The 24241-nt window shown below is 40.4% G+C and overlaps 2 protein-coding genes across 6 annotated transcripts in view; one reads left to right on the forward strand and one right to left on the reverse strand.

The window, feature by feature from the left end:
• The window catches only part of BAALC (BAALC binder of MAP3K1 and KLF4), a 1274875-nt gene that overhangs the window by 1212515 nt on the left and 38119 nt on the right, over positions 1-24241 (reverse strand). The window lies entirely within an intron of this gene.
• NCALD (neurocalcin delta) overlaps positions 1-24241 on the forward strand; it is a 448039-nt gene that overhangs the window by 84477 nt on the left and 339321 nt on the right. Inside the window, exon 1 of one of the 5 annotated variants that reach the window (XM_050800728.1) lies at positions 10851-10917. The exons of the other annotated variants lie outside the window; for them this stretch is intronic. The gene's annotated coding sequence lies outside the window, so the exon portion shown is untranslated. Of the gene's footprint in view, positions 1-10850; positions 10918-24241 lie in introns of those variants that run through there. 5 annotated transcript variants of the gene reach the window in all.

The following is a 24241-nucleotide window of genomic DNA, read 5'->3' on the forward strand; positions in this document are numbered from 1 at the left end:
GGGCAGATTGCTTGAGTTGGATGGCAAACCCCATCTCTACAAAAAATACAAAAATTAGCTGGGCATAGTGGAGCACACCTGTAGTCCCAGCTACTTGAGAGACTGAGGCGGGAGGATCACTTGAGCCTGGGAGGCTGAGGTTGCAGTAAGCTGAGATCTCACCACTGGACTTCAGCCTGGGTGACAGAGTGAGACCCCATCTTAAAAATAAAAATAAAAATACTAATTGTGAGATGAATTAAGATAAACCTATAATAATAAAAAATGACTAGAAGATTAGATGTTTATCTAGCTGGTAAAATTAATTGGGTGAAAGAAAATTACAATGCATTGCTATTGCTTTCCCAATTTGTAAAAGTGGTCTAAGAATATGCATGGAGAGTACATACATGAGCATGAATGTCTGATTCTGCCAGAGAAGCTTAAACATATATGGAATTGTGAGATACAGTAAAGGAAAGGAAAACCTGGCATCATCTTGGCAACAGGCTGAGTTTTTTTCTACGGGGACCCTGGGACCTCTAGATGCCCTGGCCTGGTACGGTAGCCAGTAGCTGTGTGTGGTATTGAGCCCTTGAAATGTGGCTAAAGCAACTGAGAAACTGAAATTTCAGCTTTATCTGAATTAATTTAAATGTAAATAGTCACATGGGCCCTGCAGCTACTTTATTACTACATACCTAGAGCATCTGTAATAGAACATGCTAACGATCCTGGTGAAAGAAAATTACAATAAAAGGTGCCATTTATTGAGCATTTATCAGGGACCAAGCCTTAGCCCAAGGACCTGGGAGAGTTTATCATATATTGCTCTCAACTGGTGAAGGGGAGTTTATAGATATTTGGTGCAATTTCAGGGCACATCCAGCCAACAATGAATTACATTAATGTAATTGGTGAACAGTAAACTGTGATCTGTAAAAGCAAAATGAACAACTGCTGCTTATTTACAGTGTACATGGAATAATTTTTATCACATGCTAAATTATTTTGGGGAATGTATTATCTAATTAGAAAGTTATCTTAACATTTGGATTCTAGTTTAGTGATTACTGCTTTATGGGTTCAATAAACATTGGTGAACTTTGTCTTTGAGTTTTAGAAATGGTTGGCAGAAATGACGCAACATGGCATTGTTTAAATGGTGGGTGGTAACCAATTAGTGATTATGGAATCAGTTTAGTGGGTCATGACCAACATTTAAAAAATGAAATGGAGTGAATAGAATGGAAAATACATTGCATGTATCAAGGGAAAATATTGTGTTATAAAATATCTACTTTAAATATATATGTAAGGGCATACAGAGTCACAATGAATTTTTTTATTCCATGGATTGTGGTAAAAACATGTTTAAAAGTGACTGATATAGAGGAAATTCGAGTACCAATTGGTTAGTTGAACCCCGTGTTGGTGATGATAATGACGATGATGACAAAAACAGCTACAGTTTGACTGTTTACCATAAACCAGTACTTTTTTCTTTTTTTAAACACAAATTTTTTTTTTTATTTGGAAAATGCTTTATATAATTCAGTTATATAATAAAGAAAATATGTAAGCATTTTCTAATTTCATTTTCATAAGCAGCCGGTATGGTAGGCACATAACATTCCCAGTCTATTTGTGAGCTATGTGCATTTCAGTGAGGTTAAAGTGCAGTTCCCAAGGTCACACAGCTGGTAGGAGTTGAGATGTGATTTGAACTGACTCTGCCTCTAGGGTTAATGGACTAGTTATACTTTAAGACCCTGTAGAACAAGGCAGTTCTCAACTGCTTGATCACTGCTTACTGACACTGTCATAGAGCATGGCAAGAAGAAATGAAACTAAACTTGATTCCTTCTTGTTATGGGCCCCATGGCAGAAGTCTCATGGCAGCGGTGCATTACTGTAGAAAGCCCTGGGTTTAGAAATAGACTTTTAGGTTTGAGTGTGATGTTGAGCAGTTGTTAACCTTTTTAGTCTTGATTTTCTTCTTGATTTCCTTTATTCTTTTTTTGTAGAGCTATTGTCCAGTCAGGGGCTAGTGCACTTAAATGCACCTACTGTGTACTTCCCATGTACTAATGCATTGAATCCTCACGGGACTCCACCTAGTGGTCCTGCTAGCATCCCTGTTCTACTGGTGTCCAAACTGAAGCCCGGAGAGGACCAGTAACTTGCCCAAGTGCACACAGGTACCATGGAATTCATCTCATGTAGACCTGCTCCTGAGCTATGCTCTTAGCTATATGCTCTTAACTGTGGCACAAACAAGATCATCCCGAAATGTTAAAGGAGTTCTTCAAGTTTCCCCCTCAGGTCTTTGGACACCTCTCTGAATCCCTTCTGACTCTCCATGGAAGTGCTTCCTAGCTTGCAGAAATGTCCACTCAATAGTGTCATACCATCTCTCTTCTTGCCTGCTTACTCCATTTGTGGAATGAAATATGGCCTCATCCTTCTCATGCCCGTAGAAGTTATGCTAAGGTTTCCCTCAGCCCAGAGAAGCAGTTTCCCAAATATGCCTCTCTTCCTAAACCCATTTTGGTGTGTCCTCATATTCCCTAGCAAGGATTAACTGTTTTTATTTGCTTATTCGTAAATAATAACTTTACAGCATCTCCAATTATCTTTCTGAATTCCTCTTCTGTTTCTTCCAGTCTTTGTTAGGCTTAAATTTATCAGACTTAAATTCTCAAAAAAGAACTTTTTAAAAATAATCCATGTAGTAATGTTTCAAGTGTTGTTTTAACATATTCTGCTTAAAATGAAGGTCATCACTGGCTGCAAGTAAGTGAACATATGTTAAAATTTCATGTGTTGGTGCTCAGAGTTCTGATACCATTTGAATTTCAACAATTTGAGGCAAACTAGAGTCTTTGAACAAATGCTCAAATTATTTTTCTTCCTAGTAAGAATGTAACCAGAGTCCTTGTCCCAGGACTTAGGCTATCTTCTTTCTGGCTTGGCTTTTACTTCAGGTAGGGAGAGGGAAGCAAAGAAAATGGGCAGTGGTGTAATTTTCTCCTTCCAAGCCCCCTAACGCCAGCCTGACTTAACACAACACATACAGCTAATGCTGCTGCTTCTGCTGCTGCTTCCCCTCTCCCTCCCCCCTCCCCTACCCCTCCCCTTCCCCCACCCCTCCTCCCTCCTCCCTCCTCCTTCTCCTCCTCCTTCTTCTTCTTCCTCTTCTTCCTCTTCTTCTTCTTCTTCTTCCTCTTCTTCCTCTTCTTCTTATCCTGTTTGTAACGGAGATGAACAGCTCCTAACTAACCACCTAACATTTTACCTTTTATACTTCAAGTCCCATTCTAGTTTACTCCTTAATAGTCTCAATTCTTTTGACCTTTCCTTCTCCATGCCCCCAAATCCACAGCCTTTATTTTACAGCATTTTGCTTGCATCCAGATTTTCAACCTATTAATGTTAGTCTGTTAATGTTTAGTCAAGAATACAGATGCTTGCTGTGTTAAGGGCAAGATAGCCATCAACTCTATGGAAACAATTACAGAAGGCAGCAGGAAGAACATCAAAAACGAAACAAAACAAAAAGCTAAACAAATTTTGAAAACTCAGATCTCTTTCATGCTAAAGAAGAGTTTCCAAAGCTTAAACTTTAATAAATTATCATCCTCAAATGGAAATGGGTGAAGAACACACATGAGCTCTACACGAATTGGGAAATACAGTTAACTGCTCTTAACCATTAGGTGAAGTTCAAATATGAATAAGCCCATGTGACCAAATGACCTCCTTGTGTGAGAGGTGAGGTTATACTTTGGTCTTAATGCATTGACAGAGCAGCTTGAAGATAAATCTCAATTTATCTTAAGCTGTTTTGGCTGGAGTGGTATGTTGGCTACTTTCTTCATGTTCTCCTCTTCCTTTTACCTTCATGACTGGACTGCATCTGGCTCTTCCACATTGGAATGGAAAGATAAGAGGAGCCAGAAGTTTTGACTTGGTGTCACTGTTTTTAGATAGCCTTGAACTCTCTGGGGCCTGGCAGGTGCATGTAAGGCTAACATTTTTCCTTCTGGATGTTTCTGTGGATTTTTCAGAGACTACCCACCCTCTAACATCTCCCAACCCCCCTGCTTTCTGCCCTTACCCTTTGCCACCCTGATCACCGGGTTGTTTTCATCTCTAGCTTCTGTGATGCGGATAATGTGCCCTCTCTCCTCTGACTCTTCACTGATTCCTTGTTCACTTCAAGGAGTCTGGTTGGTAGTCACCTCCAGCTTTCATTAGTTGGGGTCTCATAAAATGTCCGGGAGACCCGACAAGACATAACCTAATGTGACCTCACAGCAGCTCTCTCATGAGTGGCTCACTTCTGGTCTGTAGGACACATCCAGGCATCCTCTGCACTCAGAAACTTGGATACCAACACAGCTACCTCTCCTTGAGCTCATGTCAGCAAGCGCAGGGTATCACCTGCTTTAGGATCTGCATCCACCTTCCAAATTGTAGGAGCCCCATGTAAAGCTCTCTGAGTGGTCCCATTGAATTCCCCTTCTTTAGGCTTGAAGTGAGAATAGACTCTCTCTAACCCTTTCCCAAGGGTTAAAGTACAGCTCTCTCCAAAGAAATCCTTCTCACAAATTCTTTTCTCAGTAGATTTTCTCTTGTCTCTGACTTTGATATTCTTGTTGAGGGTGAGAGGTCTCTGTCTTCTAACTGGTTCTTGTTCATTAACTTTGAAATTCTGCCTTGGAGTCTATTAATCTCCAAACTGAGATATAAAAATTTCCCATTTTGGCATCCTGTTATACAAATAACAAGTACACCAAACTCTTTGAGGACTGTGTGTACTGTTAGGCCTAGACCAAGCTTTGCTAGGGCAACATTTGCTCTCCAGGGATTTTAGCAGGGAATTCTTCCCTGGGGAAAAGCCTATTTTAAAAACCGTCTACCCAATAGGTAATGCTCTGATGGACAGAGCTTGCCACCAAATGGTTTAAAACCCATCCTATAATAGTAGGTGATTTGACTTTTTTGGTTAAAAAGAGAACACATTTTTCTTTGATCAAAATATCCAAGATCATTAATTGAGCGCTAGCGGCTGAGGCATTTCCTCTTGATTGTTGCCTTTGCATTCACACTGCCTGTGTGGTTCCAGCTTCTCTTTTGGACTGGAACAGGCCAAGTGGAGAATTCTGAGCTCAAAAATCAACTAGGATGGCAATTTTCAGAAAGCAGTTCTGATTGCTTTGACTTTCTCTTTAGCTCCTCCTGCCTTTGTTCAGTGTCTGCATTCCCCGTATCAAACTGGCTTTGAAAGAGCCTCCTACTCTCTAGGCCTTTGGTCATTACAAGTGAGTGGCCCCAGTCATCTGTGGTTCACTGTGGGGGTTGTGTTGGGCCATTCTGTTAGGTCTGCACAGAGTTTTAAAAGGCAGGTCATCTCAGCTCCTCTGGTTCACCTTAGATCCCGCAATTCCTGCATGCTAACTGCACACATCCTGCAGGCATTTGGGCTTTACTTCTTGGATCTTCTAGTACATCTTCCAGTGCGAATTAAGGTAAACTCTCTGAAACAAACCAACATGCCTTTGAGTTATTGGGAGATAAGGTCAAGTGTTTTTAGTTGTAACTTTCCTTTCCTTTTATCAATGATTTGTTGTTGTTGAGGAGGAGTGACTTTTGGAAATACCTGACAAGATAGAAAGGAGACATTGGGTGTGTGTCGCTATGTGGCACAAAGGCTGCAAAGGTGAAGAATAGAGACAAAAGAGTGCAGATAATAAAAGAAAGGAGATAAGTAGATATTTACTCAGATATGCTTTTTTCCCCTACCAATAAGAGTTGTTCTTTAAAACCTGAATTGAGAAATTAGCAGAATAGGTGAGAGATGACTGAGAAGGTCTTTTGGCCCATGGTACTTTAATGCGACAGAAAACTACCCTGGGAAAATATGCCTGTAACCACCCCTTAAACTTTTACAGGGTATAACCACATCAGCGCCCAGAAACCTAAACTCCTCCTTCAGACCACAGCAGCCCTGTCATAGGGAGCTTCCCATTGGCTTGGTGGTATAATCTTTGACTGGAAAGTGTCATGTTATGAGTCTGGCTCTGTTCTGAAGACGGATGCCTGTTTGCGCTCTAGACTGGGATGGAGGCTATGTAATGCTGATCGTAATGGTAGGAACCCACTTGGGTCTGTGTCCTCATCTCAAACCCAGAATCCTGTTGGACAAAAGGAAGCAACCATACTCCTGCTCAGGCCAGGATCCTTTCTGGAGTATGCAGCAAGCTCATTCATTCTTGCCTGTTTTTCCCCATTCTAATCAGGATAACAGCTACAGGCTGGGTGGGCGTTCTTCCCCAGCTACAGGTTACCTTTCTCTAGGTTGATACACAAACTCTTTATTGCAGTATCTGTTGAAACCTTAGATTTCTTTCTTTCTGTCTGTCTTTTTTTTTTTTTATTTGAGACGGAGTCTCACTCTGTCACCCAGGCTGGAGTGCCGTGGTGCGATCTTGGCTCCCAGCAACCTTCACTTCCTGGTTTCAAGTGATTCTTCTGCCTCAGCCTTCCAAGTAGCTGGGATTACAGGCATGCACCATCATGCTTGGCTATTTTTTGTGTTTTTAGTAGAGATGGGATTTCACCATGTTGGCCAGGCTGGTCTCAAACCTTAGATTTCAATTGTAGTAGCATGTTACAATAAGAAGTGAACAAAGCCAATTTTGCTTTGCTAGTTTGTTTAGATAATGTAATTGATACAAATAGCAATAAATGTGTATCCAATCCTTACTATAAGCTAGTCTTTATGTAAACTCATTCAATGCTCACAAACCCCTAGGAAGTACATGTTATTGCATCCCTGTTGTCTTAGTTCCTTTTGTGTGCTATAAAGGGATACCTTTTGTGTGCTGTAAAGGGATACCTGAGAAAAATGGTTTATTTGGCTCACAATTCTGATGGCTGGAAAGTTCAAGATTGGGCATCTGGAGAGAGTCTCAGGCTGTTTAGACTCATGGTGGAAAGTGAAGGGGATCAGGCATGTACAGATATCACATGTGGGGAGAGGAAGTGTTTGGGGGTAGGTAGGTTGCCGCTCACGTGGGAACTGAGTAAGAACTCAACCTGAGGGAGAGCACTAACCTGTTCATGAGGGATCTACCCCCTTTCCAAACACTTCCCACTAGGCCCCAACTCTCAACATCACCACACTAGGGATTTCATTTTGACATGAGGTTTAGAGGGGATGAACATTCAAATCATAGCACCTGTTTTACAGGTGAGTAAACTGAGGCACAGAGAGGTCCAGGAACTGGACTGAGCTCATCTAGTAAGTGGCAGAATAGGGAGCCAGTCCCAGGCAGTCTGACTCCAGAATCTTAGTTCCTATTCACTACTTCCCAAGCTCTATCATATTAATGATGTAAAATTCAGATGAGATTGTATATGAAAGTTAAATAAACTCCAAACTGTGAGACAAATGTCAGTGATTGCTCTCTTTTAGACTCCTTGGGGTGAATGGTATAGATACACATGTCTTCCCTCTAAACTGTGTTATTTCTTTTCTGAAGACAGTGCAAGTGTGATAAGGAACATCAGCAACCCATATTCTAACAATCATCATTATATTCCTTTTCTATGACTGTGTAAGAAAATTACCACAATTTAGGGGCTTTGGCTTAAACAACATACATTTATTATCTCAGAGGTCCCAGAGTCAGGAGTCCAGGCACAGAGGACCTAGCACAGGCTAGCTAGGTCCTGTGCTGAGAGTCTCACAGGCAGAAATCAAGGAGGTAGCAGGGCCTGTGAATTCTCATCAAGGCTCAGTTCCTCTTTGCATTGGCAGAATTCATTTCCTTGCAGTTGTAGGCCTGAAGTCCCTGTTTTCTTGCTCGCTATTGGCTGGGGCCTTGCTTAGCTTTTAGAGGGCTCCTGTGATTCCTTGCCAAGTAGCCCCCATAGGCAGGTTGTAACACGTTTGCTTTTTTTGAGGACAGCAGGAGTGTGTCTCTCTGACTTCTGATCCCTCTCTAGTTGGCTAGTATGGAGTGACTAGATCATCACCATTTGCCGTATAATTTAACCTAATTGAGGAAGTGACCATCCTATCATTCTTACAGAGTCCACCCACACTCAAGGGGAAGGGATGATATGAGATGTGTACCCTGGAGGGCCATTCTAGAATTCTGCCCACTGATCGTTGTGGTTTTGAAGCTCCAGGGGGTTTCAGCCACATGGCTAAAGTGAGTTGTGGGAAAATTGTGGAATGGGTTACTAATGAATATGGATGTGCCACTGAAATGTATTCATGTGCTATTCTGGTGAATGCTGTAGAAACTGGAGCCCTGCCACTTAGGGCTTCTAGGGGCTTTGCTGCTATGGGAATAATGAAGGCCACCAAATGCCAGGTGGTGTAAATTGCCAAAGCGGTTCCTGGACTTGATCCTGATGAAAGTTGATGCAGCATCCTTGCTGGCTTACAGGCTCACTGTGTTTCTTAGACTCCGCAAGCCCCATGCAGAGCATTGTGTGATGAACATGTCTTATCCGGAGCAGGGATTGTTCTTTGAGAGAATATAATTATTGCCTCTGTCTTGCTGACCCGTCAGCAATTGTTTTCTTTCCTCGTGGCGTGGGCAGAGTCTGTGTGGGAAGGTGCTGGTTTAATTTCTGTCACATCTCACTTGTCCTTTTCTCAGGGGCAATGTAAATCTCAAAATCGATTCAGTTGGGAATTATCATTAGGAGCTCCAGGGTCAATTTGGTACAGTAAGGCAAAGGCCGTCTGGAAATCCCAATGAGTCACGTGGCATAAGGCCCTGTGGATAAGCAGCACTCTTCTTCCCAGACTGGAATTTTGTGTGTGAAGCTTCAATTCCTGCAAACTGATAAACTGAGATGACTTATGAGTGAAAGGGGAGAAGTAAAGACACCTTATTTGGATACATGGTGGGCTCTTTGAAACCTCTGATATTGAAATAATAAAAATCTTTTATTGATGTGAAATGTTTTTATTGATAAAGTGCTATCAGTTCAGGTCCAGGATTGTTTACTCTTTTGTTTTCTTCATGAAAGCAAACCCAACATCTCATGGTAATAAAGGAGGTATACCAAAATGAAGTGCTTCAGTGTGTTCCCAGATGGTCATGCTAAGAACTGGGTCCTCTCAAGTTCTAGGCTGAAGGCAGTGGCCTATCAGGAATACTTGAGTTGGTACCAAGAACATTTGTGTATTTGTTATTGTAAGTGTAATATATGTTAGTTGTGAAAAATAACACTGGAAAATTAGAAGAAAGGAGAAAGTAAAAATGCCCTTAATCTCAACACCTAGAGATAGCTCCTGCTATTTATATTTATATCTGTAGGAGATAGCTCCTGTTAGTTTGACATATATAATACATGTATGATATGTATATTACATCTATCTATACACATACCAAATGTATACAATATCTACAAACTACAATTTGATAGCTTCATTTAAAAACATTTTACAGGTATATTTTGAGATTTTTGACATGTTCTTAAATATTCTTCTATAGTATAATTGTATGTTGGTTAAGAGCATGGAATCTGGGGCCAGATTGCCTGAATTTGAATGAATACTGGCTTAACACTATTTGATTTCCTGGCCGTGGGCAAGTTACTTAACTTTCTATGCCTTTCTTTTATCTCTGTAAAATAGGGACAATAATAGTACTTATCTCATAGAATTATAGTAAAGATTAAATGAGTTAATATATTTATAAATTGCTTAAAATAGAGCCTGCCTTTTAACATTGCCATATAACTGCTTGCTTTTGTTAATGGTTATGTACAAGTCCATCTTCTGAGGGAGCTCTAATTTATTTAACTTATCCATTGTTTGATATTTAGGTGTTCCCAATTTTTATTACTACAGATTATAAAACCCTTACACATGCTTTTTTGTGTGTTGATTAAAAATTTTTTTCTTTACGTTACAGGAAATAAAGCTTCTTGATCAAAATATATTAATATTTTTCAGATTTCTCTTACTTTTTTGGCAAATTAATCTTACAAAAAGTTGACCAATTGGCACTTCCACCTGCAGTATTGAGTGTGTGTTTCCCCTTATCCTCATGTGTCAAGGCAATGGTAGTATCTTATATTTGATATTTGTTGTTGTTTTTTTGAGATAGAGTCTCACTCCATCACTCAGGCTGGAGTGCAGTGGCATGACCTCAGCTCACTGCTGCCTCTGCCTCCAGGATTTAAGGGATTCTCTTGCCTCAGCCTCCTGAGTAGTTGGGATTACAGGCATGCACCACCACGCCCAGCTAATTTTTGTATTTTTAGTAGAAATGGGGTTTCACCATGTTAGCCAAGCTGGTCTCAAACTCCTGACCTCAGGTGGTCGGTCCTCCTGCCTCGGCCTCCCAAAGTGCTGGGATTACAGGCGTGAGCCACCATGCCTGGCCTCTTATGTTATTTTGATTGGCATTTCTTTGATTGCAAGCTAGATGTATATTTTTCCATATGTTTAGCAATTTACATTTATTCTTTATAAATTATTGCTTCCTGAACTTTACTTATTTTTACTTTTCTCTTTTAAGTGAAAAAAATATAGTGATATATATATGGTTATGTGTATATGTGTGTGTGTGTGTGTGTGTGTATATATATATATATATATATATATATATTTTTTTTTTTTTTTCTGTCACCCAGGCTGGAGTGCAGTGGTTAGATCTCAGGACACTGCACTCTGCAGCCTCAAACTCCTGGGCTCAGTGATCCTCCTGCCTCAGCCCCCTGAGTAGCTGGGACTACAGGTGGGCATGATTACACCTGGCTAATTTAATTTAATTAATTAATTTTTTTTTTTTTTTTTTTTTTTTTGTAGAGATGGGCCTTGCTATGTTGACCAGGCTGGTTTTGAACTCCTGGCCTCAAGCAGTCTTCCTACCTTAGCCTCCCAAAGCACTGGGATTACAGGTATGAGCCACCATTCCTGACCAGCTTCTGATCTTCTACTAGAGATATTTTGTCATAGTCTCTGTGTTCTTCAAACTGTTTATTATTATTATTATTAGGCTATGTTTCTATAGCAATAATATGATTTTGTGATATAAGTAACATGTGCAATTAGTTGGGGAAAGGGTTGCCATGAATGTCACTAGAAATGGTGCAAGAACATGACCATGTCCTGCCTCTGCAACTTCAGAAATCATTTTGAATGAGGAGTCTTTTGCGAATGAAATTCTATTACTGAAAATTTTTATCTTTGCAATTGTGGTAAATATTGTGACTACCTGGGAGAGAATCTTTTGGTTCATTAAAGAGATAAGTAGTTACCTAATGAGAAACTGTCAGTAATCTCATGGACATGTGGAAGAATATTTATTTTTAAAAGCCTAGTCAAGCAGAGGGCCTCAGGAACAAACGCTGATTCACTCTTTTAATTAGTTCCTGGATTCTGTTGCCTTTCTCTGGACTATGGAGACCTCTGGCTACACAGTGCACTGTTACTGAGTGTTGGATCTCAACAGAAGTTGATATTCTTTGTGTTTTCTGATTTTCTTCATGTGAATCATTGTCTCATGGCAGGCTAAAGCAAGTGTGATACAAATATATTTTTAAAATAACATAAAAACATTTAAACTTTGGAAGAGGGAGGGAATGTGTTCTGTTCTAGAAAATAGACCATTATCAATGGGTAAAAGGTCACCATTTTGGGTAAATATGAGGAAGAACTTTGTTATTACAGAAAGAGTCCCCCCATAGCATGGCTCACCTTTTTGAAGCAGTCACTGAGATTCTTCCAGCAGAGACCAGGTGATCAAAAAGTACGTTACTGAATTTAAGATGAAAAAGGTGGGGCCCATGCACTGGGTGAGACCTTGCACTAGGTTACTTCTAGTATCGTTTGCAACTCTTAGAGATTCTACACTTACGTAAGATTTTAAAAACCATGTGTGTACTTATCTAAAGTAGTGAAATTCATAGAAATAGAAAATAGGATGGTGGTTACCAAGGCTAAGGGCAGGGGGAAAAGGAATGTTATTGTTTATTGGGTATAGACTTTCAGATTTGCAAGATGAAGAAGTTCTAGAGGTTCATTACAAAACAAGGTGAATACAATGAACACTACTATACACTTATAAGTGTGCCTACTGTGAGGTTAGCCCTAGGCCAAGCACTGTCAGGGACACATAAGTTTAAGACAGTCCCTGCTTTCAGTTGTCTCACGGTCCATGCTGTTAAACCAAAGATGCTGAGCAGCAGCCCAGAAGCCCACACTAGCCAACCATGATGTCATCACTGCCACTGCCATTGAAGGCACTGCCAGAAGCCCAAAGAAACAAAAACACTCCTCCCTTCTTCCGGTCTTACAATATCCTGCTAGTGCTCCCATGACAAAGCCCAATAAGAAGCCAATTGGTGAGTTAGTCTGAGAAATGTGGTGTGCTACTTTCTTTCCCCATCAGTATAGTGGAAGGTATAAGGATGAATGCGAATTTGGGTTGGCAATACACTGTTAGGCACAGTCCACCCCTTTGTCTCCTTTTCATCTATACACAGCCCTCCACCCATATATAAACTTGACAAAGCAGCAACAGCAACATTGTAATGCTTCTGTTGATGCAATTATCCTTTGTACAAATGAAGGCATGCTCACTAGTTCCCTGATAAGGGGGATACGAAATGCCATTAGTCAGTGCATTTACATTTATATGTTGATGATGTTAATTCCCCTTACAGGTTAATCAAAATCCCATTTATCATGTAACTTACAAGACTAAATTGTAAAGTTAACCACCTAGTTTGTAGTTAACTTATATGACACACTCCTTGTATAACAGACACACTTGGGGAAAGGAAAAAGGCGAAAGTGAGTTCTATACACAAATATGTACAAGGAAGAAAATATACATAGTTGCTATAGTTCTCACTTCTGTAACTGATCACAAAGCTGTGTGTGTGTGTGTGTGTGTGTGTGTGTGTGTGTATTTAGAGGGAGGAGAGAGACAGCAAGCAAGAAAGAAAAATGTAGGATTTACATTTTTATATATCTATATGTCTTCTTTCTTTCCTTATCAACTCCCATGTGCTTTTCTCTTTAACCCCTTGGTTGGTGAGGATTCTTTTTCTGAAGGGCTGATGCAAATCTTTACTCCTGAAAAGTCTGTGTCCTTAGTCATCCCTCCTTTGTTGGTGTATTGAAATCTTCTATTAACTTTACTACTGGACATGGAAGTAAAAAGGCACCACAGAGAATCCTCTGGATTACAGACATCTTTCTTAATGCCCCCATTATCCAGCAACAATCTTATTTTAGCTTAGTAATTGGGACCCCAGTTAGCACAGTAGAACCATTTTGGTTTGTACAATGGCTTAAGGAGTCTGAATGACCAAGTGGTAATCTCAAATTCTAGTTCAGTGCAACCATTCTGGTTTCTGCAGCTGGCTTTTCTTTTCTGGGAAATGAATAACTTTAAATGAGCAGAGCCCAAAATCTTAGGCACAGGTAGCAACATTTTTGTGACTAGCGTATTAGGCATAATAGTTAGAATAGACTCTCCCATTTTAATTTTTGATTCTCCAACCCATGTATTATAGATACGGGAGGAATACCACTCTCTAAGGGTTGTTGATTCAAAGCATGTACTTCATCCTGTAAGAAATAGTGCCATCAACTTTCAAGAGGTTACCTCCCAGTTAGTGACAATTGAGCCTTCAGTAGGTGATTCCATCATTCTACCAGGTCAGCTGCTTCTGGATGATGGAGTATATGGCAGGACTAGAGAATTCTGTGGCTGTAAGTCAACTGCTGCACTCTTTTGTTGTGAAATTAGCGCTTTAATAAGAAGTGATGTCGTAAGTGGTACCACAATGGTAAATAAGGCATTTTCTAAATATGTAATTGGTGGTACTTGCAAAAGGCAAACCCATATCCAGAGGAAATGTTGATTTCCCTGAGAACAAATCTTTGCCCACTTCATAATGGAAAGAATCCAGTGTAGTTCACCCACCATAGCATGGCTAAATAGTCCACCTGGACTCATTGCTGGCCCCTGCTGTTCGCAGGGTGAAACACAGTAATGGTGCTAGCCAGATTCACTGTGGTGAGCCTACACGTAAGACTCTTTGATTACTGTCATGACCACTCAGAAGATAAATCTATGGAGAAGTTACAAGGGTGGCTGGGAAGAAATGGCTGGCTGACATCCTCAGAATATGTTATCTTGTCCCCCTGATTATCGACAGCCTTCTCTGCAGTGGACGTCCTTTTGTGAGCATGCACATGAGATACAAATATTTCCCACTCATTGCCTTTTCCAAGAGGTCATCCATCTGCCTATTCCTCCGTCCTCCTTTTTAGCAATTTTCAATTCTGTTCTTTCCAAGTCGATGACCATCTGGCCAAATCATTATCCATTATGTATGAGTTAGTGTAGATTTGTACTTCTGGCCATCTTTCAGTCCAGACAAAACAGATATCCAGATGTGTTATGAAGTTCTACCAACTGGGAGGACTTTCTCTCTCTACTAGTTTTCAGGGCCACCCCTGAGTGGATATATAACAGCCTGCTTCTAGCTGTTGCTGATGTATAATGGAGTATCATATGCAAAACGTGTCCGAGTCTTTTTTTCCCCTATCATCGTCTGGTTACAGGGAACTCCTTTTGAAGCCATAGGTGTGGATTGAGAGAGAGGCAGCAATGTATCAGGAGTAGGTGGCCATAGGAATCTGAGCCATCGAATCATATGGCTTACTTGTATCCATAGGACTTGCTACAGACCCATCTTATATACCACTTCCACTTGGTGACAGAGGGTGACTTCACTTAGCTGATTTTATGGTTTGGTGGATTAAATGATGACCTGTTAGTTTATGGTGGGCAGCAAAGCTCATATGGTCATCTAGTGTCCTAGGGCAGGAGTTCTGTCTTCACAAGAGCCTAAAAATATACTTTCAAGGGGAAAAATCAGCAGCTCTTACTCAGAGAGAGAAAATTAGCAGAAGAGGCTGGTTTTGCTCCAAAACTCTAGTACTCTAAGCCATGATTCTTACATAGGGCTTACTCTAGGCTTGGACACAATCCCCTTTTGTACACGGGGAAATGAACTACACCTCCAGGGATCACAGGGAGATCAGAGGCCGCAGGGTTCTATGATTAATGAACATCTTTCCTTTCATGTTTTCATACTCAAATTCTATTTCTTCCTAGCTAACATTTTTCTAATATTGATCATAGCAATTTATTGAATATATTTTTGCTCACCTTCCTTTAATAGGAATTATTATTGCCTTATTTACCTGTTATACCTCTGAAAGTGATCAGATTTTTCATGTTTTCAAGGAGTTTGATGGAGATATTTTTCTTTACTCTTTTTAGATCAAACTACATCATTATAAAATAAAACACAGATATAACCCCCACTGCAAATCAAATATGTAACATAGTGAATTACTATAAGGCAAACACATTTGTAACTACCATTCAGGCCAGGAAAGAGAACTTCACCAGCCTCCCTAGAAGTCTCTTCTGTGTGAACCATCTCCTTCATAACCCCCTTCACTTTATAAGTAACCATTACCTGGACTTTTATATCAGTTGCCCAGCTATGCATCCCTAGATACTATAGCTTAGTTCTGCTTGTTTAATGAATGTTGATATGCCATTCTTTTAATTTGTACATTCCTGCTTCATCCCTTTCTTTTTCCTTATTATTTGTCTGTGGATGAACTCAGCCTTCTGACTTGTAGAGTTTCTCATAGGCTAGATTTTGCTGATTGCAATCTTATGGTACATTTCATTGTGTTCCTCTGTATTTCTTGCAGCGTGGTGGCTGGAATTTGAGGTTTGATCAAACTCAGGTGCAATTCGTTTGGCAAGATTATAGATGTGTTTTTCCATCAGGAAGCAGATAACATTTGTGTTGTTTGTCTTTTTGTAATATTAACAATGGTTAATGCTTAGATTCATTTAGTTATTGGGGCTTCTAAGATGATGATATTCCACGTTGACATTTTTTTTGCATTTATCACTTGGGATGCAAAGAATTGCTTCCCTTTATCTACTTTATATTTTATTTATTTGTTTGTTTATTTATTTATTTATTTATTTATTTATTTATTATTTTTTGTGATGGAGTCTCATTCTGTTTCCCAGGCTGGAGTGCAGTGGCGTGATACCGGCTCACTGCAACCTCCACCTCCTGGGTTCAAGTGATTCTCATGCCTCAGCCTCCCAAGTAGCTGGGATTACAGGCGTGCACCACTACATCCAGCTAATTTTTGTATTTTTAGTAGAGATGGGGTTTTGCCATGTTGGCCAGGCTCGTCTTGAATTCCTGACCTCAAGTGATCCGCCCACTTCCAAAAGTGCTGGGATTACAAACATGAGCCACTGTGCCCAGCCCCTTATTTACTTTTTGGTTACCCAGTGATATAGTTCATACAGAGAGACAAGATAAATATTTGATTCTTTTTATTGACCAGGTTTCATAATAATAAGTTGGTTCTCTTTCATCCTCCAAAGGTTTATATACATACGTGAACTTGTGGACTTAAGCATTTTTAATGGCGTCCATTTAATTGCAGTTATCTTTCTGAAAGCTCAAATTATTGCATCTTTGACCAGTGGAAGCCTTTGAAAGTTGGCTTCTGTTTGTTTTTTCCTGGATGTTATTCTTGGATGTTCTTTGTGGATATAAAACTCTTGTGAACTGAAAAATCAAGAACTACTTCTCCAGCTCAGGCCTTTCTCTGATTTATTCATGGCCTTACATGACCAGGGAATATGTTTTGAAGAGTGGGGCACACCCTCTATAGAAAGGGAATACATGGTTTCTGTTTACAAATATTGCTGGCTTTGTCTTAAGAGACCAGAACGCTGGCTTCCTGTTGAGCCATTCTCCTCTGGAAATGAGATTGCCTCACCAGTGTTGTTCACCTTTTCCGGAAAGATCTGATATGAATAGTTTTCTTTAGAATAACTTATTCTTTTAGGAGGCATGTGCTCTTGTCTAGTCAAATATCTGGAATAAAATTGAAAATAGTTGAAAACCTGCCTTTTAACATTTACCCCTGAAATTTTCTATGCAACCCAGTAAAGAGCTATAAATAAACTTTAGGAATAATATAATTAATCTTACTAAATGTGAGAGTGCTTCAGGCTTCTTTGCGTGCAGTAGGAGGACTTGCATTAAAGTGAGCTGTGCCTTCAAAATGTAATTTCGCATCCTGACCGCAAGCTTATCGCATCCCTCCCCTTTTAGTGACCTGTTTTTCCTTCAGCTCGAATGCTGTGTTTTTGGTTTTTATCTCTAGCTTGGGCAGTTCTGAACATTTTAACTCTCTCATTTTTGTTACTGTGACAGTGACTTTATGGAAATAGGGCCGTGAAGGTTTTTATGATGAAACATTGACAGGAGAAGTAATACTTGGCCCAGCACATGAAACAGAATCACTCACAAGAAAGAATAAAGGTGATTTTGAAAAGCTTATGACATCAATGTCTGTGACAATTTATTTTGGCTTATAGCATTCATGTTTGCAGGCTGAGTAATATAGATTTTCACTTACGAGTTCTATTGTAGAAGACCCTTCCCTCTGTAAAAGATCTGATTCTCTGGCTTTAAGTCTTTTGCCTGACATTCAGGGCCCTCCACAGATTTATTCCTGTCTCCCTCAAAAACACTTAGTGACTTCCTGTTGCCTGTTGGATTAACTATACACTTTTCACCATGATTCCATTTTTACCTCTCCAGGCCCATCTCCCTGTCTTTCCTATGGACATCTCTTCAGATCAGCTATTTTAGTTGCCTCCACTTTCCTGGTATACCCTACATTTTACTACTTTGGTCTTTGCTCACACAGTTTCTTCTATCCAGAATGACTTTCTCTTCTATCTGTATCTGCAGAGATCCTATCATTCCTCCTCCTCCATGAAGTCCTTCCTGATTCCTTCAAAGAAATATCACTCCTCTGAATTCCCAGGCAATGTCTTCATGACAGTTTCTTTATATTATTTTGTTATGTGACTAGCTGTTGTTGCTATTATTTATGTGTTTGTCACCACTCTGGAGTGACAACCATACATCCAAATTTTCCTGGGACACTCCCAGTTTATACCTGTTATCTCAGCACCTTGTCTGGTTAGTACCCTCCTTTTACTCTCAAAATTATCTTGGTTTGGACAATAATTAAATGGTCACTTTTGGAACAAATGACCAGAAGGTTGGGGCTGCATCATGCTCATCTTTTAATCTCTAGTCACTTAACACAAAGAGCAGTGTAATTCACATATGGTGGGCAAAGGAATTAGCAGAAAAGAGATTGGCTTGTGTTGGGGCAGGGACCACTTTGCCTGGGTCATCAGGAAATGCTAACCAGATTAGTTTTTATTCCTCCCAGAGATAGTCTTCCTAATGGTACTGCCCAGGGGCTATTATTTTCTCATCAGAAGGTTGGGATCCCCCAGGGTTTGATAAACAATCCTTCCCTACGTGAAGGCTGCAGGCATTGTTCCCCCTCAGTGGCTAGTGCATTTAGAACTTCAAAGGAGCATACTTGGGCATTGTGTAGAATATTTAGTTCACATGTGAAAGAGGCTTGCTTTATTTACTTGCATTCCTTTTTATTTAAAAAATTAACCTACAGAAAAGTTATAGAAAATAGTACATAGTCATACTCTCTTCATTTTGCTACATTTGCTTTCTTTCTCTTGCTTTCTTCCTGTATATACACATAGACTCAACTTTGTGTTTAAGTAAGATGTATGCATAACTGTTCAGTCTTTTCCTGAACCGCTTGAATGTAGATGAGGATATCATGATACTTCACCCTTCAATACTTCTACATGCTCCTCAAAATAAGGACATTTTTCTATGTAAACAATATCATTACTACACCTAAGATAATAATTTCACAAAATCATCTCAAATATAGTCCATATTCAAATTTCCTCAAACTTGTTTGGGATCCAGAATCCAAATCTTATCTTGAAACACTACAGTTCCCATAATCCCCATGTGTCATAGGAGGGACCCAGTGGGAGGTAATTGAATCATGGGGGCAATTACCCCCATGTTGCTGGTCTTTGGATAGTGAATGAGTTCTCACAAGATCTGATGAATTTATAAGGGGCTTTCCCCCATTTTGCTCATACTTCCCCTTCCTGCCGCTGTGCGAAGAAGGGTGTGTTTGCATCCACTTCCACTATGATTGTAAATTTCCTGAGACCTCCCCAGCCCTGCAGAACTGTGAGTCAATTAAACCTCTTTCCTTTATAAATTACCCAGTCTTAGATATCTCCTTACAGCAGCATGAGAATTGACTAATACAGTAAATTGGTACTAGGTGTGGGGCACTGCTGTAAAAAAAATGTGGGAACCACTTTGGAACTGTGTAACAGGTAGAGATTGGAACAGTTTGGAGGACTCAGAAGATAGGAAGATATGGAAAAGTTTGAAACTTCCTAGAGATGTGTTGAATGGTTTTGACCAAAATGCTGATAGTGATATAAACAATGAAGTCCAAGCAGAAGTGGTCTCAAATGGAGATGGGGAACTGGTTGGGAACTAAAGTAAAGGTCACTCTTGCTATGCAAAGAAACTGGTGGCATTTTGCCCCGTCCTAGAGATCTGTGGAACTTTGAACTTGAGAGAGATGATATAGGGTATCTGGCGGAAGAAATTTCTAAGTGGCAAAGTGTTCAAGAGGAAGCAGATCATAAAAGTTTGGAAAATTTGCAGCCTGATGATACAATAGAAAATAACTATTTTGGGGGAAGAAATTCAAACCTGCTGCAGAAATTTGCTTAAATAATGAGGAGCTGAATGTTAATCACCAAGATAATGGGGAAATGTCTCCATGGCATGTCAGACACCTTCACAACAGCCCCTCCCATCAAAGGCCTGGATGCCTAGGAGGGAAAGATGGTTTTGTGGGCCAAACCCAGGGCCTCCCTGCCTTGTGCAGCCTTGGGACATGGTGCCCTGCATCTCAGCTGCTGCAGTTCCAGCCTTGGCTAAAAGGAGACAACATACAACTCAGACTGTTATTTCAGAGGGTGCAAGCCCCAAACCTTGGCAGCTTTCACGTGGTATTGGGCCTTTGGGTGCACAGAAGTCAAGAATCGTGGTTTGGGAACCTCTGTCTAGATTTCAGAGGATGTATGGAAATGCCTGGATGTCCAGGCATAAGTTTACTGCAGGGGCAGAGCCCTCATGGAGAACCTTTGTTAGGGTAGTGCAGAAGGGAAATGTGGGGTCAGAGCCTCCACTGGGGTACTGCCTAGTGGAGCTGTGAGAAGAGGGCCACCATTCTTCAGACCTTAGAATAGTAGATCCACTGAGAGCTTGCACTGTGTGCCTGAAAAAGCCATAGGCACTCAACACCAACCTGTGAAGGAAGCTGACAGGGTGGCTGTACCCTGCAAAGCTACAGAGGTGGAGCTGCCCAAGGCCATGGGAGCCCACCTCTTGCATCAGCGTGACCTGGATGTGAGATATGGAGTCAAGGGAGATTATTTTGGAGCTTTAAAATTTAATTACTGCCTTGTTAGATTTCAGACTTGCATGGGGCCTTTAACTTCTTTGCTTTGGCCAATTCCTCCCATTTGGAATGGCTGCATTTACCCAATTTCTGTACCTCTATTATATCTAGGAAGTAATAACTTGCTTTTGATTTTACAAGCTCATAGATGGAAGGAACTTGCCTTATCTCAGATGAGACTTTGGACTTGGACTTTTGGGTTAATGCTAGAATGAATTGAGACTTTGGGGGACTGTTGGAAAGGCATAATTGTGTTTTGAATTGTGAGGACATGAGATTTGGGAAGGGCCAGGGGCAGAATGATATGGTTTGGCTACGTCCCCACCCAAATCTCATCTTGAATTATAGTTCCCATGTGTTGTAGGAGGGATCTGGTGGGAGACAATTGAATTATTGGTGCAGTTACCCTCAGTGAGTGAGTTCTTACAATATCTGATGGTTTTATAAGGGGCTTTCCCTGCTTTTGCTCATACTTCTCCTTCCTGCTGCTGTGTGAAGAAGTATGTGTTTGCTTCCCCTACCATGATTATAAGTTTCCTGAGGCCTCCCCAGCCCTGTGGAACTGTGAGTCAATTAAACCTCTTTTCTTTATAAATTACCCAGTCTCAAGTATGTCCTTATAGCAGCATGAGAATGGACTAATACACTGTTATTCTTGTGGCACCCCCCAAAATGTATAGCTGTAGACATACGTTCCCCCTCTGCACACCTTTTGTTATACTTAAGGATCCACATGCTTCAAAGATATAACATGATTTTTGCCCACAGGAAGTTTGTAGTCTAGGAGAAAAAAGAATAAGATGGAAGTGCATTATGTATCATGGGTACTCCAATTTAATTCTGTTCAGGGCACAGGTGAGTTGCTAGGGAGGCAGTGGACTTTTCTATCTGCATGGTTGGGGACAACAGAATATTATGTACACATGGAGTAAGGCTGGAGCTACTACTCATTGATTTTTAAACTTTTATTGAGTACTAGGCACTGTGCTAGCCTCTGGGGATGAACTTTGAACCTGAACCATCTCTACTTCACAGAAGTGAGTACTCATTGTGGGTGATGAGCTTTGAAATAATAACCTCAATATTAACTATATAACCATGAGTTGTGATAAATGCAATGAAGGAAAAGAATAGTGAAGAGCATGTAGCAAAGACCAAACTTCCTTTTGGGGTGGGCATGATGGGAGGTCTGACTGGGAGAGTCACATTGACCCTGAGTCAAATAATGAACCTGAAGAATGAGTTCAAGTTAGGTGAATGAAGAGTAGCTAGCAAGGGGTCTCCATGTTGAAATGTCTCCACTGAGGAAGGAAGCAGAACCTACAGAGGGCTGGCACAGCTAGAGTTGAGCCCGAGAGGAGGGTAGTCTCAGGTTGAGAGGCAAGGGACAGGTCATACAGGGCCCAGGAAAGAAGTTTTCCTCTTGAAAAAAGAAAAAAAACATAATCATTACATGGGCTCTTTTGGAGTTGGGATGGGGAGCAGTTGGTTTGTTAGGACATGGACAACAAAGTATCCTGATAATTGGAAAGCAAAACAACTTGACAAGGCTGGAATATGGGATGTGAGGGAGGACATCGTGTTGAATTTTGAATTCTTCTTAGAAGCAACAGGGAGCCATTGAAGGGTGAGTATGATCAGAGGGGTGATGTATCAAAAGTGTATTTAAGAAAGAGAAATCTCAAAGATGAATGAATTACTTGAAGACACTGAAGGCTGGAGGATCTTGCAGTTGTCCAATAGGTAGAGGACGAAGGCTTAATTAAGGCAATGGAAATGGGTGGAGACCAGAAGACAAAGTTCTTCAGTAGTCACTATCTGCGGGATTTGGTTATTGATGAGAGGAGGAGGAAGTGGAGTATTAAATGGTGTTCAGGCTCCTGGCTATGTGATGAGTGGAAAAGGATAGCAAGAAAAGGAATTGTTTTGGGCAATCGATGGTGTTTTGATTTGCCCCGATAAGTGCCCCTGATAAATGTGATTTGTACCCAATAAATGATAAGGGAGATCCAGCCTGATGTTACATAAGCAACTGATTAGTTAATGTTTTCTGGGCTTGAAGATGTTCTCTCTGAATATTTTTGATCTATTAACATGGTATTTATTAAGCAAGTTGGAAGCATGCAAACTATTTATAAAGGAGTACTTGCATTTTACAACTGACAGATTGCTTTATTCGGAATTACTCATGACAGGCTTTTTTGTGTGTGTTTGAGAGACATTTGACTTTGCTACAGTTTTTTAAAAATATGGTATTTCTGGTATGTTTATATTGTGGGTTTTCAAAAGCAGTTAAATGTCACAATTAGGTTTGCTGTGTTCTGTTTTTTTCCCATTCAGTTACCCATGAAATATACAAATACAACATCTGGCATTCTTCTTTATAAGAACTCTGGCAAAAGAGCAACAAGGATTAGATTCAGCACTTGTCAAATCATCCAATTGTAATATTTTCATCTAGAGTTGAATCTGAAGCTGGGTGAAACTGCCATGTAAAGAGAAGTTCTGCGTAATGTCACAGAGGGGCCATTTAGGAGAATTCCTTTTATGGTTGGGGCATTCTTGAGATGCCTGGAATAGCCCATTTGTATTGTATCATTGAGATGGAAACACAGCTAGGACGGGTCAAGCCACCCTGATGACAAGATCCACACAACACTTCTTTTCTGTTATTTGTCAGACTAGAGCCTTGGTTGGCTGATAATTGCAGACCTTCCTTTTTTGCTTCATTTTTCTATGGCAAATCCTTGGTCTCGGAAGTGGAAAGCCCCTTTCCTAGCTTGAAGGCCATATATTCTTAGAACTGGAAGGGACCTCGATAACTGTTTTAATCTAAATCACTGGCATTTTTGCCAATGAGAAAAATGAGACAGAGAGATTACACAATTTGGTCAAGGTCAACATACCGAACTCCCTGCCCCTGCTAGATTCCCCCTTGGGAATGGGCAGCCTCTCTCTTCCATTTATTTATTTATTTATTTATTTATTTATTTATTTATTTATTTATTTTTGCCAGAAATCAGAGAGTCTTCATTCACTTTATAAAAGTCATCTGACTCATTTGAAAGAAAAATAGAGATTTTTTTTCTGAAAACTTATTTTTGTTTTATTCTAAATGAGTTTTCGTTCTAACCCAGTGTGATTCCTCTCTATTCTAAGAGCGCTTTCACGGCACAGTATGACCTCTCTCTAATGGCCAGTGTTGCCTAGTTGGGCTTCAGTATAATGGTTACAACAAAACCCTCTGTGCTTTGGAGCATAGCATCATCTCTAAATTCAGGAAAGAACAGATACTAGAAACTGTGGTCAGTGTCACTGCCTGGGCCTTTAGGGTGGGTGATGCTAGGAACTTCTTTAGAAGCAGCTATTTATTCAAATGAAATTTTTGAAAGGATCTTTGATTTTTGAAATGACAAATCTCATACCTTGGCCCTAGGCCCAAGCACCCCATGACTTGGGAGTGCTAATGGGACTTGGTTGTCACTGAAGGGAGGGTGTGTGATGGGGTGGGTGATACCTGGAGCACTGGCCCAGTCAAGGGAAAGAATGAGAGTTTTAAAAATGAGTTGTGAGGGGGAAAGAGGACAAAAACACATGTGGTGCTTACCATTTACTGGCTTGGATGGGGGGAAATGGATTCACCAGAAGCCTCTTTCTCAGGAACCACTATGACTACACAGTTCTACCTTTCTCTCCATACCTTCTCCCAGCAGAAAAGAATGGTTTCTGGTCTGGATGTGTGGGAGGGGTGGT

The sequence above is a fragment of the Macaca thibetana genome, chromosome 8, assembly GCF_024542745.1.
Source record: "Macaca thibetana thibetana isolate TM-01 chromosome 8, ASM2454274v1, whole genome shotgun sequence".
NCBI lineage: Eukaryota > Metazoa > Chordata > Mammalia > Primates > Cercopithecidae > Macaca > Macaca thibetana.